The 9,951-nt window shown below is 41.5% G+C and overlaps 14 non-coding genes and 28 pseudogenes across 14 annotated transcripts; all 42 read right to left on the bottom strand.

Moving 5' to 3' along the window:
* Positions 1-100: 100 nt before the first annotated feature.
* LOC134959640 (5S ribosomal RNA) lies at positions 101-219 on the bottom strand (annotated as a pseudogene).
* Positions 220-326: 107 nt separating this feature from the next.
* On the bottom strand, positions 327-445 carry LOC134960308 (5S ribosomal RNA; annotated as a pseudogene).
* Positions 446-552: 107 nt separating this feature from the next.
* On the bottom strand, positions 553-671 carry LOC134961729 (5S ribosomal RNA; annotated as a pseudogene).
* Positions 672-1,004: 333 nt separating this feature from the next.
* On the bottom strand, positions 1,005-1,123 carry LOC134962004 (5S ribosomal RNA). The gene has a single exon (XR_010187989.1). It is a non-coding gene; the product is annotated as a 5S ribosomal RNA (ribosomal RNA).
* A 107-nt stretch (positions 1,124-1,230) lies between these two features.
* LOC134961043 (5S ribosomal RNA) lies at positions 1,231-1,349 on the bottom strand (annotated as a pseudogene).
* A 107-nt stretch (positions 1,350-1,456) lies between these two features.
* LOC134963978 (5S ribosomal RNA) lies at positions 1,457-1,575 on the bottom strand (annotated as a pseudogene).
* A 107-nt stretch (positions 1,576-1,682) lies between these two features.
* On the bottom strand, positions 1,683-1,801 carry LOC134959169 (5S ribosomal RNA). Its single transcript, XR_010187244.1, has one exon. It is a non-coding gene; the product is annotated as a 5S ribosomal RNA (ribosomal RNA).
* Positions 1,802-1,908: 107 nt separating this feature from the next.
* LOC134962519 (5S ribosomal RNA) lies at positions 1,909-2,027 on the bottom strand (annotated as a pseudogene).
* Positions 2,028-2,134: 107 nt separating this feature from the next.
* LOC134964464 (5S ribosomal RNA) lies at positions 2,135-2,253 on the bottom strand (annotated as a pseudogene).
* A 107-nt stretch (positions 2,254-2,360) lies between these two features.
* On the bottom strand, positions 2,361-2,479 carry LOC134960882 (5S ribosomal RNA). Its single transcript, XR_010187824.1, has one exon. It is a non-coding gene; the product is annotated as a 5S ribosomal RNA (ribosomal RNA).
* A 107-nt stretch (positions 2,480-2,586) lies between these two features.
* On the bottom strand, positions 2,587-2,705 carry LOC134959759 (5S ribosomal RNA; annotated as a pseudogene).
* A 107-nt stretch (positions 2,706-2,812) lies between these two features.
* Positions 2,813-2,931, bottom strand: LOC134963688 (5S ribosomal RNA). Its single transcript, XR_010188146.1, has one exon. It is a non-coding gene; the product is annotated as a 5S ribosomal RNA (ribosomal RNA).
* Positions 2,932-3,038: 107 nt separating this feature from the next.
* Positions 3,039-3,157, bottom strand: LOC134962334 (5S ribosomal RNA). The gene has a single exon (XR_010188018.1). It is a non-coding gene; the product is annotated as a 5S ribosomal RNA (ribosomal RNA).
* A 107-nt stretch (positions 3,158-3,264) lies between these two features.
* Positions 3,265-3,383, bottom strand: LOC134961040 (5S ribosomal RNA; annotated as a pseudogene).
* A 107-nt stretch (positions 3,384-3,490) lies between these two features.
* On the bottom strand, positions 3,491-3,609 carry LOC134961485 (5S ribosomal RNA; annotated as a pseudogene).
* A 107-nt stretch (positions 3,610-3,716) lies between these two features.
* Positions 3,717-3,835, bottom strand: LOC134960571 (5S ribosomal RNA; annotated as a pseudogene).
* Positions 3,836-3,942: 107 nt separating this feature from the next.
* LOC134960307 (5S ribosomal RNA) lies at positions 3,943-4,061 on the bottom strand (annotated as a pseudogene).
* A 107-nt stretch (positions 4,062-4,168) lies between these two features.
* On the bottom strand, positions 4,169-4,287 carry LOC134961728 (5S ribosomal RNA; annotated as a pseudogene).
* Positions 4,288-4,394: 107 nt separating this feature from the next.
* On the bottom strand, positions 4,395-4,513 carry LOC134960388 (5S ribosomal RNA; annotated as a pseudogene).
* Positions 4,514-4,620: 107 nt separating this feature from the next.
* On the bottom strand, positions 4,621-4,739 carry LOC134961439 (5S ribosomal RNA; annotated as a pseudogene).
* Positions 4,740-4,845: 106 nt separating this feature from the next.
* On the bottom strand, positions 4,846-4,964 carry LOC134959506 (5S ribosomal RNA; annotated as a pseudogene).
* Positions 4,965-5,071: 107 nt separating this feature from the next.
* LOC134961161 (5S ribosomal RNA) lies at positions 5,072-5,190 on the bottom strand (annotated as a pseudogene).
* A 107-nt stretch (positions 5,191-5,297) lies between these two features.
* Positions 5,298-5,416, bottom strand: LOC134961727 (5S ribosomal RNA; annotated as a pseudogene).
* Positions 5,417-5,523: 107 nt separating this feature from the next.
* Positions 5,524-5,642, bottom strand: LOC134964858 (5S ribosomal RNA). The gene has a single exon (XR_010188254.1). It is a non-coding gene; the product is annotated as a 5S ribosomal RNA (ribosomal RNA).
* Positions 5,643-5,749: 107 nt separating this feature from the next.
* Positions 5,750-5,868, bottom strand: LOC134961866 (5S ribosomal RNA). Its single transcript, XR_010187972.1, has one exon. It is a non-coding gene; the product is annotated as a 5S ribosomal RNA (ribosomal RNA).
* A 108-nt stretch (positions 5,869-5,976) lies between these two features.
* LOC134962322 (5S ribosomal RNA) lies at positions 5,977-6,095 on the bottom strand. The gene has a single exon (XR_010188017.1). It is a non-coding gene; the product is annotated as a 5S ribosomal RNA (ribosomal RNA).
* Positions 6,096-6,202: 107 nt separating this feature from the next.
* LOC134961990 (5S ribosomal RNA) lies at positions 6,203-6,321 on the bottom strand. The gene has a single exon (XR_010187987.1). It is a non-coding gene; the product is annotated as a 5S ribosomal RNA (ribosomal RNA).
* Positions 6,322-6,428: 107 nt separating this feature from the next.
* On the bottom strand, positions 6,429-6,547 carry LOC134962310 (5S ribosomal RNA). The gene has a single exon (XR_010188016.1). It is a non-coding gene; the product is annotated as a 5S ribosomal RNA (ribosomal RNA).
* A 107-nt stretch (positions 6,548-6,654) lies between these two features.
* On the bottom strand, positions 6,655-6,773 carry LOC134959170 (5S ribosomal RNA). The gene has a single exon (XR_010187245.1). It is a non-coding gene; the product is annotated as a 5S ribosomal RNA (ribosomal RNA).
* A 107-nt stretch (positions 6,774-6,880) lies between these two features.
* LOC134960296 (5S ribosomal RNA) lies at positions 6,881-6,999 on the bottom strand (annotated as a pseudogene).
* A 107-nt stretch (positions 7,000-7,106) lies between these two features.
* Positions 7,107-7,225, bottom strand: LOC134959867 (5S ribosomal RNA; annotated as a pseudogene).
* Positions 7,226-7,332: 107 nt separating this feature from the next.
* On the bottom strand, positions 7,333-7,451 carry LOC134959757 (5S ribosomal RNA; annotated as a pseudogene).
* A 107-nt stretch (positions 7,452-7,558) lies between these two features.
* LOC134960024 (5S ribosomal RNA) lies at positions 7,559-7,677 on the bottom strand (annotated as a pseudogene).
* Positions 7,678-7,784: 107 nt separating this feature from the next.
* LOC134962857 (5S ribosomal RNA) lies at positions 7,785-7,903 on the bottom strand. Its single transcript, XR_010188069.1, has one exon. It is a non-coding gene; the product is annotated as a 5S ribosomal RNA (ribosomal RNA).
* Positions 7,904-8,010: 107 nt separating this feature from the next.
* Positions 8,011-8,129, bottom strand: LOC134960608 (5S ribosomal RNA). Its single transcript, XR_010187788.1, has one exon. It is a non-coding gene; the product is annotated as a 5S ribosomal RNA (ribosomal RNA).
* Positions 8,130-8,236: 107 nt separating this feature from the next.
* On the bottom strand, positions 8,237-8,354 carry LOC134961285 (5S ribosomal RNA; annotated as a pseudogene).
* Positions 8,355-8,461: 107 nt separating this feature from the next.
* LOC134961206 (5S ribosomal RNA) lies at positions 8,462-8,580 on the bottom strand (annotated as a pseudogene).
* Positions 8,581-8,687: 107 nt separating this feature from the next.
* On the bottom strand, positions 8,688-8,806 carry LOC134959999 (5S ribosomal RNA; annotated as a pseudogene).
* A 107-nt stretch (positions 8,807-8,913) lies between these two features.
* LOC134959996 (5S ribosomal RNA) lies at positions 8,914-9,032 on the bottom strand (annotated as a pseudogene).
* Positions 9,033-9,139: 107 nt separating this feature from the next.
* LOC134961470 (5S ribosomal RNA) lies at positions 9,140-9,258 on the bottom strand (annotated as a pseudogene).
* A 333-nt stretch (positions 9,259-9,591) lies between these two features.
* Positions 9,592-9,710, bottom strand: LOC134959084 (5S ribosomal RNA). The gene has a single exon (XR_010187167.1). It is a non-coding gene; the product is annotated as a 5S ribosomal RNA (ribosomal RNA).
* A 107-nt stretch (positions 9,711-9,817) lies between these two features.
* LOC134962730 (5S ribosomal RNA) lies at positions 9,818-9,936 on the bottom strand (annotated as a pseudogene).
* Between the last annotated feature and the right edge of the window lie 15 nt (positions 9,937-9,951).

The raw sequence follows: 9,951 nt of genomic DNA, 5'->3' as shown, positions 1-9,951 counted from the left end.
GTGGTTTCTGTTAGAACTTTTCTACTTCTAGCTACTGGTACATAAATGAAAAAATTTGAAAATGGAATGCATCAACAGAATGGTGTTGGCAGTATAAAAATACCTACAGCATCTTGTATTCCCAACTGGTCTCCCATCCAAGTACTAACCAGGCCCAACACTGCTTAGCTTCCAAGATCAGATGAGATTGGGCGTATCCAGTGTGGTGTGGCTGTAGATGAGCTTTGAGGTTTCTGTTAGAACTTTTCTACTTCTAACTACTGGTACATAAATGAATATGTTTGAAAATGTAATGCATCAACAGAACGGTGTTGGCGGTACAAAAATACCTACAGCACTTTGTATTCCCAGGTGGTCTCCCATCCAAGTACTAAACAGGCCTAACACTGCTTAGCTTCCAAGATCAGATGAGATTGGGCGTATCCAGTGTGGTGTGGCTATAGATGAGCTTTGTGGTTTCTATTTGAACTTTTCTACTTCTAGCTACTGGTACATAAATGAAAAAATTTGAAAATGGAATGCATCAACAGAACGGAGTTGGCAGTGTAAAAATATGTGCAGCACCTTGCATTCCCAGGTGGTTTCCCATCCAAGTACTAACCAGGCCCAGCACTGCTTAGTTTCCAAGATCAGATGAGATTGGGCGTATCCAGTGTGGTGTGGCTGTAGATGAACTGTGCGGTTTCTGTTAGAACTTTTCTACTTCTAGCTACTGGTACATAAATGAATAAATTTGAAAATGGAATGCATCAACAGAACGGTGTTGGCAGTATAAAAATACCTCCAGCACCTTGTATTCCCAGGTTGTCTCCCATCCAAGTCCTTAGCAGGCCCAACACTTCTTAGCTTCCAAGATCAGATGAGAACGGGCGTATCCAGTGTGGTGTGGCTGTAGATAAGCTTTGTGGTTTCTGTTAGAACTTTTCTACTTCTAACTACTGGTACATAAATGAATAAGTTTGAAAATGGAATGCATCAACAGAATGGTGTTGGCAGTATAAAAACACCTACAGCACCTTGTATTCCCAGGTGGTCTCCCATCAAAGTACTAACCAGGCCCAACACTTCTTAGCTTCCAAGATCAGATGAGATTGGGCGCATCCAGTGTGGTGTGGCTGTAGATAATCTTTGTGGTTTCTGTTAGAACTTTTCTACTTCTAACTACTGGTAAATAAATGAAAAAGTTTGAAAATAGAATGCATCAACAAAACGGAGTTGGCAGTATAAAAATATCTGCAGCACCTTGCATTCCCAGGTGAACTCCCATCCAAATATTAACCAAGCCCAGCACTGCTTAGCTTCCAAGATCAGATGAGATTGGGCGTATCCAGTGTGGTGTGGCTGCAGATGAGCTTTGTGGTTTCTGTTAGAACTTTTCTACTTCTAACTACTGGTACATAAATGAATAAGTTTGAAAATGGAATGCATCAACAGAACGGTGTTGGCAGTATAAAAATACCTACAGCACCTCATATTCCAAGGTGGTCTCCCACCCAAGTACTAAACAGGCCAAACACTGCTTAGTTTCCAAGATCAGATGAGATTGGGCGTATCCAGTGTGCTGTGGTTGTAGATGAACTGTGTGGTTTCTGTTAGAACTTTTCTACTTCTAGCTACTGGTACATTAATGAATACGTTTGAAATTGGAATGCATCAACAGAATGGTGTTGGCAGTATAAAAACACCTACAGCACCTTGTGTTCCCAGGTGGTCTCCCATCCAAGTACTAAACAGGTCCAACACTGCTTAGCTTCCAAGATCAGATGAGATTGGGCGTATCCAATGTGGTGTGGCTGTAAATGTGCTTTGTGGTTTCTGTTAGAACTTTTCTACTTCTAACTACTGGTACATAAATGAATACATTTGAAAATAGAATGCATCAACAGAATGGTGTTGGCAGTATAAAAACACCTATAGCACCTTGTATTCCCAGGTGGTCTCCCATCCTAGTCCTAAACAGGTCCAACACTGCTTAGCTTCTAAGATCAGATGAGATTGGGCGTATCCAGTGTGGTGTGGCTGTAGATGAGCTTTGTGGTTTCTGTTAGAACTTTTCTACTTCTAGCTACTGGTACATAAATGAAAAAAATTGAAAATGGAATGCATCAACAGAATGGTGTTGGCAGTATAAAAATACCTACAGCACCTTGTATTCCCAGGTGGTCTCAAATCCAAGTACTAACCAGGCCCAACACGTCTTAGCTTCCAAGATCAGATGAGATTGGGCGTATCCAGTGTGGTGTGGCTTTAGATGAGCTTTGTGGTTTCTGTTAGAACTTTTCTACTTCTAACTACTGGTACATAAATGAATATGTTTGAAAATATAATGCATCAACAGAACGGTGTTGGCAGTATAAAAATACCTACAGCACCTTGTATTCCCAGGTGGTCTCCCATCCAAGTACTAAACAGACCCAACACTGCTTAGCTTCCAAGATCAGATGAGATTGGGCGTATCCAGTGTGGTGTGGCTGTAGATGAACTGTGTGGTTTCTGTTAGAACTTTTCTACTTCTAGCTACTGGTACATAAATGAATACATTTGAAAATGGAATGCATCAACAGAATGGTGTTGGCAGTATAAAAATACCTACAGCACCTTGTATTCCCAGGTGGTCTCCCATCCAACTACTAACCAGGCCCAACACTGCTTAGCTTCCAAGGTCAGATGAGATTGGGCGGATCCAGTGTGGTGTGGCTGTTGATGAGTTTTGCGGTTTCTGTTAGAACTTTTCTTCTTCTAACTACTGGTACATAAATGAATAAGTTTGAAAATGGAATGCATCAACAGAATGGTGTTGGCAGTATAAAAAGACCTACAGCACCTTGTATTCCCAGGTGGTCTCCCATCCAAGTACTAACCAAACCCAGCACTGCTTAGCTTCCAAGATCAGATGAGATTGGGCGTATCCAGTGTGGTGTGGCTGCAGATGAGCTTTGTGGTTTCTGTTAGAACTTTTCTACTTCTAACTACTGGTACATAAATGAATAAGTTTGAAAATGGAATGCATCAACAGAACGGTGTTGGCAGTATAAAAATACCTACAGCACCTCGTATTCCAAGGTGGTCTCCCACCCAAGTACTAAACAGGCCCAACACTGCTTAGCTTCCAAGATCAGATGAGATTGGGCGTATCCAGTGTGGTGTGACTGTAGATAATCTTTGTGGTTTCTGTTAGAACTTTTCTACTTCTAACTACTGGTAAATAAATGAAAAAGTTTGAAAATGGAATGCATCAACAGAACGGAGTTGGCAGTATAAAAATATCTGCAGCACCTTGCATTCCCAGGTGGTTTCCCATCCAAATACTAACCAGGCCCAGCACAGATTAGCTTCCAAGATCAGATGAGATTGGGCGTATCCAGTGTGGTATGGCTGTAGATGAGTTTTGTGGTTTCTGTTAGAACTTTTCTACTTCTAACTACTGGTACATAAATGAATACGTTTGAAAATGGAATGCATCAACAGAATTGTGTTGGCAGTATAAAAACACCTACAGCGCCTTGTATTCCCAGGTGGTCTCACATCCAAGTACTAAACAGTTCCAACACTGCTTAGCTTCCAAGATCAGATGAGATTGGGCGTATCCAGTGTGGTGTGGCTGTAGATCAGCTTTGTGGTTTCTGTTAGAACTTTTCTACTTCTAGCTACTGGTACATAAATGAAAAAATTTGAAAATGGAATGCATCAACAGAATGGTGTTGGCAGTATAAAAATACCTACAGCATCTTGTATTCCCAGCTGGTCTCCCATGCAAGTACTAACCAGGCCCAACACTGCTTAGCTTCCAAGATCAGATGAGATTGGGCATATCCAGTGTGGTGTGGCTGTAGATGAGCTTTGTGGTTTCTGTTAGAACTTTTCTACTTCTAACTACTGGTACATAAATGAATATGTTTGAAAATGTAATGCATCAACAGAACGGTGTTGGCGGTACAAAAATACCTACAGCACTTTGTATTCCCAGGTGGTCTCCCATCCAAGTACTAAACAGGCCTAACACTGCTTAGCTTCCAAGATCAGATGAGATTGGGCGTATCCAGTGTGGTGTGGCTATAGATGAGCTTTGTGGTTTCTATTTGAACTTTTCTACTTCTAGCTACTGGTACATAAATGAAAAAATTTGAAAATGGAATGCATCAACAGAACGGAGTTGGCAGTGTAAAAATATGTGCAGCACCTTGCATTCCCAGGTGGTTTCCCATCCAAGTACTAACCAGGCCCAGCACTGCTTAGTTTCCAAGATCAGATGAGATTGGGCGTATCCAGTGTGGTGTGGCTGTAGATGAACTGTGTGGTTTCTGTTAGAACTTTTCTACTTCTAGCTACTGGTACATAAATGAATACGTTTGAAAATGGAATGCATCAACAGAATGGTGTTGGCAGTATAAAAACACCTACAGCGCCTTGTATTCCCAGGTGGTCTCACACCCAAGTACTAAACAGGTCCAACACTGCTTAGCTTCCAAGATCAGATGAGATTGGGCGTATGCAGTGTGGTGTGGCTGTAGATGAGCTTTGTGGTTTCTGTTAGAACTTTTCTACTTCTTACTACTGGTACATTAATGAATACGTTTGAAAATGGAATGCATCAAGAGAATGGTGTTGGCAGTATAAAAACTCCTACAGCACCTTGTGTTCCCAGGTGGTCTCCCATCCAAGTACTAAACAGGTCCAACACTGCTTAGCTTCTAAGATCAGATGAGATTGGGCGTATCCAGTGTGGTGTAGCTGTAAATGTGCTTTGTGGTTTCTGTTAGAACTTTTCTACTTCTAGCTACTGGTACATAAATAAAAAAAATTGAAAATGGAATGCATCAACAGAATGGTGTTGGCAGTATAAAATACCTACAGCATCTTGGATTCCCAGCTGGTCTCCCATCCAAGTACTAACCAGGCCCAACACTGCTTAGCTTCCAAGATCAGATGAGATTGGGCGTATCCAGTGTGGTGTGGCTGCAGATGAGCTTTGTGGTTTCTGTTAGAACTTTTCTACTTCTAACTACTGGTACATAAATGAATATGTTTGAAAATGTAATGCATCAGCAGAATGGTGTTGGCGGTACAAAAATACCTACAGCACTTTGTATTCCCAGGTGGTCTCCCATCCAAGTACTAAACAGGCTTAACACTGCTTAGCTTCCAAGATCAGATGAGATTGGGCGTATCCAGTGTGGTGTGGCTGTAGATGAGCTTTGTGGTTTCTATTTGAACTTTTCTACTTCTAGCTACTGGTACATAAATGAAAAAATTTGAAAATGGAATGCATCAACAGAACGGAGTTGGCAGTGTAAAAATATGTGCAGCACCTTGCATTCCCAGGTGGTTTCCCATCCAAGTACTAACCAGGCCCAGCACTGCTTAGTTTCCAAGATCAGATGAGATTGGGCGTATCCAGTGTGGTGTGGCTGTAGATGAACTGTGCGGTTTCTGTTAGAACTTTTCTACTTCTAGCTACTGGTACATAAATGAATAAGTTTGAAAATGGAATGCATCAACAGAATGGTGTTGGCAGTATAAAAACACCTACAGCACCTTGTATTCCCAGGTGGTCTCCCATCAAAGTACTAACCAGGCCCAACACTTCTTAGCTTCCAAGATCAGACGAGATTGGGCGTATCCAGTGTGGTGTGGCTGTAGATAATCTTTGTGGTTTCTGTTAGAACTTTTCTACTTCTAACTACTGGTACATAAATGAATATGTTTGAAAATATAATGCATCAACAGAACGGTGTTGGCAGTATAAAAATACCTACAGCACCTTGTATTCCCAGGTGGTCTCCCATCCAAGTACTAAACAGGCCCAACACTGCTTAGCTTCCAAGATCAGATGAGATTGGGCGTATCCAGTTTGGTGTGGCTGTAGATAAGCTTTGTGGTTTCTGTTAGAACTTTTCTACTTCTAACTACTGGTACATAAATGAATAAGTTTGAAAATGGAATGCTACCAAAAGAACGGTGTTGGCAGTATACAAATACCTACAGCACCTCGTATTCCAAGGTGGTCTCCCACCCAAGTACTAAACAGGCCCAACACTGCTTAGCTTCCAAGATCAGATGAGATTGGGCGTATCCAGTGTGGTGTGACTGTAGATAATCTTTGTGGTTTCTGTTAGAACTTTTCTGCTTCTAACTACTGGTACATAAATGAATAAGTTTGAAAATGGAATGCATCAACAGAACGGTGTTGGCAGTGTAAAAATACCTACAGCACCTCGTATTCCAAGGTGGTCTCCCATCCAAGTACTAACCAAGCCCAGCACTGCTTAGCTTCCAAGATCAGATGAGATTGGGTGTATCCAGTGTGGTGTGGCTGCAGATGAGCTTTGTGGTTTCTGTTAGAACTTTTCTACTTCTAACTACTGGTACATAAATGAATAAGTTTGAAAATGGAATGCATCAACAGAACGGTGTTGGCAGTATAAAAATACCTACAGCACCTCGTATTCCAAGGTGGTCTCCCACCCAAGTACTAAACAGGCCCAACACTGCTTAGCTTCCAAGATCAGATGAGATTGGGCGTATCCAGTGTGGTGTGACTGTAGATAATCTTTGTGGTTTCTGTTAGAACTTTTCTACTTCTAACTACTGGTAAATAAATGAAAAAGTTTGAAAATGGAATGCATCAACAGAACGGAGTTGGCAGTATAAAAATATCTGCAGCACCTTGCATTCCCAGGTGGTTTCCCATCCAAATACTAACCAGGCCCAGCACTGCTTAGCTTCCAAGATCAGATGAGATTGGGCGTATCCAGTGTGGTATGGCTGTAGATGAGTTTTGTGTTTTCTGTTAGAACTTTTCTACTTCTAACTACTGGTACATTAATGAATACGTTTGAAAATGGAATGCATCAACAGAATGGTGTTGGCAGTATAAAAACTCCTACAGCACCTTGTGTTCCCAGGTGGTCTCCCATCCAAGTACTAAACAGGTCCAACACTGCTTAGCTTCCAAGATCAGATGAGATTGGGCATATCCAGTGTGGTGTGGCTGTAAATGTGCTTTGTGGTTTCTGTTAGAACTTTTCTACTTCTAACTACTGGTACATAAATGAATACATTTGAAAATGGAATGCATCAACAGAATGGTGTTGGCAGTATAAAAACACCTACAGCACCTTATATTCCCAGGTGGTCTCCCATGCAAGTACTAAACAGGTCCAACACTGCTTAGCTTCCAAGATCAGATGAGATTGGGCGTATGCAGTGTGGTGTGGCTGTAGATGAGCTTTGTGGTTTCTGTTAGAACTTTTCTACTTCTAACTACTGGTACATTAATGAATACGTTTGAAAATGGAATGCATCAACAGAATGGTGTTGGCAGTATAAAAACTCCTACAGCACCTTGTGTTCCCAGGTGGTCTCCCATCCAAGTACTAAACAGGTCCAACACTGCTTAGCTTCCAAGATCAGATGAGATTGGGCGTATCCAGTGTGGTGTGGCTGTAAATGTGCTTTGTGGTTTCTGTTAGAACTTTTCTACTTCTAACTACTGGTACATAAATGAATACATTTGAAAATGGAATGCATCAACAGAATGGTGTTGGCAGTATAAAAACACCTACAGCACCTTATATTCCCAGGTGGTCTCCCATGCAAGTACTAAACAGGTCCAACACTGCTTAGCTTCCAAGATCAGATGAGATTGGGAGTATCAAGTGTGGTGTGGCTGTAGATGAGCTTTGTGGTTTCTGTTAGAACTTTTCTACTTCTAGCTACTGGTACATAAATGAAAAAATTTGAAAATGGAATGCATCAACAGAATGGTGTTGGCAGTATAAAAACACCTACAGCACCTTGTATTCCCAGGTGGTCTCCCATCCAAGTACTAACCAGGCCCAACACTGCTTAGCTTCCAAGATCAGATGAGATTGGGCGTATCCAGTGTGGTGTGGCTGTAGATGAGCTTTGTGGTTTCTGTTAGAACTTTTCTACTTCTAACTACTGGTACATAAATGAATATGTTTGAAAATATAATGCATCAACAGAACGGTGTTGGCAGTATAAAAATACCTACAGTACCTCGTATTCCCAGGTGGTCTCCCATCCAAGTACTAAACAGGCCCAACACTGCTTAGCTTCCAAGATCAGATGAGATTGGGCGTATCCAGTGTGGTGTGGCTGTAGATGAACTGTGCGGTTTCTGTTAGAACTTTTCTACTTCTAGCTACTGGTACATAAATGAACACATTTGAAAAAGGAATGCATCAACAGAATGGTGTTGGCAGTATAAAAATACCTACAGCACCTTGTATACCAGGTGGTCTCCCATCCAAGTACTAACTAGGCCCAACACTGCTTAACTTTCAAGATCATATGAGATTGGGCGCATCCAGTGTGGTGTGGCTGTAGATGAGCTTTGTGGTTTCTGTTAGAACTTTTCTACTTCTAACTACTGGTACATTAATGAATACATTTGAAAATGGAATGCATCAACAGAACGGTGTTGGCAGTATAAAAACACCTACAGCACCTTGTATTCCCAGGTAGTCTCCCATCCAAATACTAACCAGGCCCAACACTGCTTAGCTTTCAAGATCAGATGAGATTGGGCGTATCCAGTGTGGTGTGGATGTAGATGAACTTTGCGGTTTCTGTTAAAACTTTTCTACTTCTAGCTACTGGTACATAAATGAATAAATTTGAAAATGGAATGCATCAAAAGAATGGTGTTGGCAGTATAAAAATACCTACAGCACCTTGTATTTCCAGGTGGTCTCCCATCCAAGTACTAACCAGGCCCAACACTGCTTAGCTTTCAAGATCAGATGAGATTGGGCGTATGCAGTGTGGTGTGGCTGTAGACGAGCTTTGTGGTTTCTGTTAGAACTTTTCTACTTCTAACTACTGGTACATAAATGAATAAGTTTGAAAATGTAATGCATCAACAGAACGGTGTTGGCAGTATAAAAATACCTACAGTACTTTGTATTCCCAGGTGGTCTCCCATCCAAGTACTAAACAGGCCCAACAATGCTTAGCTTCCAAGATCAGATGAGATTGGGTGTATCCAGTGTGGTGTGGCTGTAGATGAGCTTTGTGGTTTCTATTTGAACTTTTCTACTTCTAGCTACTGTTACATAAATGAAAAAAATTGAAAATGGAATGCATCAACAGAACGGAGTTGGCAGTGTAAAAATATGTGCAGCACCTTGCATTCCCAGGTGGTTTCCCATCCAAGTACTAACCAGGCCCAGCACTGCTTAGTTTCCAAGATCAGATGAGATTGGGCGTATCCAGTGTGGTGTGGCTGTATATGAACTGTGCGGTTTCTGTTAGAACTTTTCTACTTCTAGCTACTGGTACATAAATGAATACATTTGAAAATGGAATGCATCAACAGAATGGTGTTGGCAGTATAAAAATACCTCAAGCACATTGTATTCCCAGGTTGTCTCCCATCCAAGTCCTTACCAGGCCCAACACTTCTTAGCTTCCAAGATCAGATGAGAACAGCCGTATCCAGTGTTGTGTGGCTGTAGATAAGCTTTGTGGTTTCTGTTAGAACTTTTCTACTTCTAACTACTGGTACATAAATGAATAAGTTTGAAAATGGAATGCATCAACAGAATGGTGTTGGCAGTATAAAAACACCTACAGCACCTTGTATTCCCTGGTGGTCTCCCATCAAAGTACTAACCAGGCCCAACACTTCTTAGCTTCCAAGATCAGATGAGATTGGGCGCATCCAGTGTGGTGTGGCTGTAGATAATCTTTGTGGTTTCTGTTAGAACTTTTCTACTTCTAACTACTGGTAAATAAATGAAAAAGTTTGAAAATAGAATGCATCAACAGAACGGAGTTGGCAGTATAAAAATATCTGCAGCACCTTGCATTCCCATGTGGTCTCCCATCCAAATATTAACCAGGCCCAGCACTGCTTAGTTTCCAAGATCAGATGAGATTGGGCGTATGCAGTGTGGTGTGGCTGTAGATGAGCTTTGTGGTTTC

Source organism: Pseudophryne corroboree, chromosome 9, assembly GCF_028390025.1.
Source record: "Pseudophryne corroboree isolate aPseCor3 chromosome 9, aPseCor3.hap2, whole genome shotgun sequence".
In the NCBI taxonomy this organism is placed as follows: domain Eukaryota; kingdom Metazoa; phylum Chordata; class Amphibia; order Anura; family Myobatrachidae; genus Pseudophryne; species Pseudophryne corroboree.
This window is presented reverse-complemented; position numbering and strand designations above follow the sequence as displayed.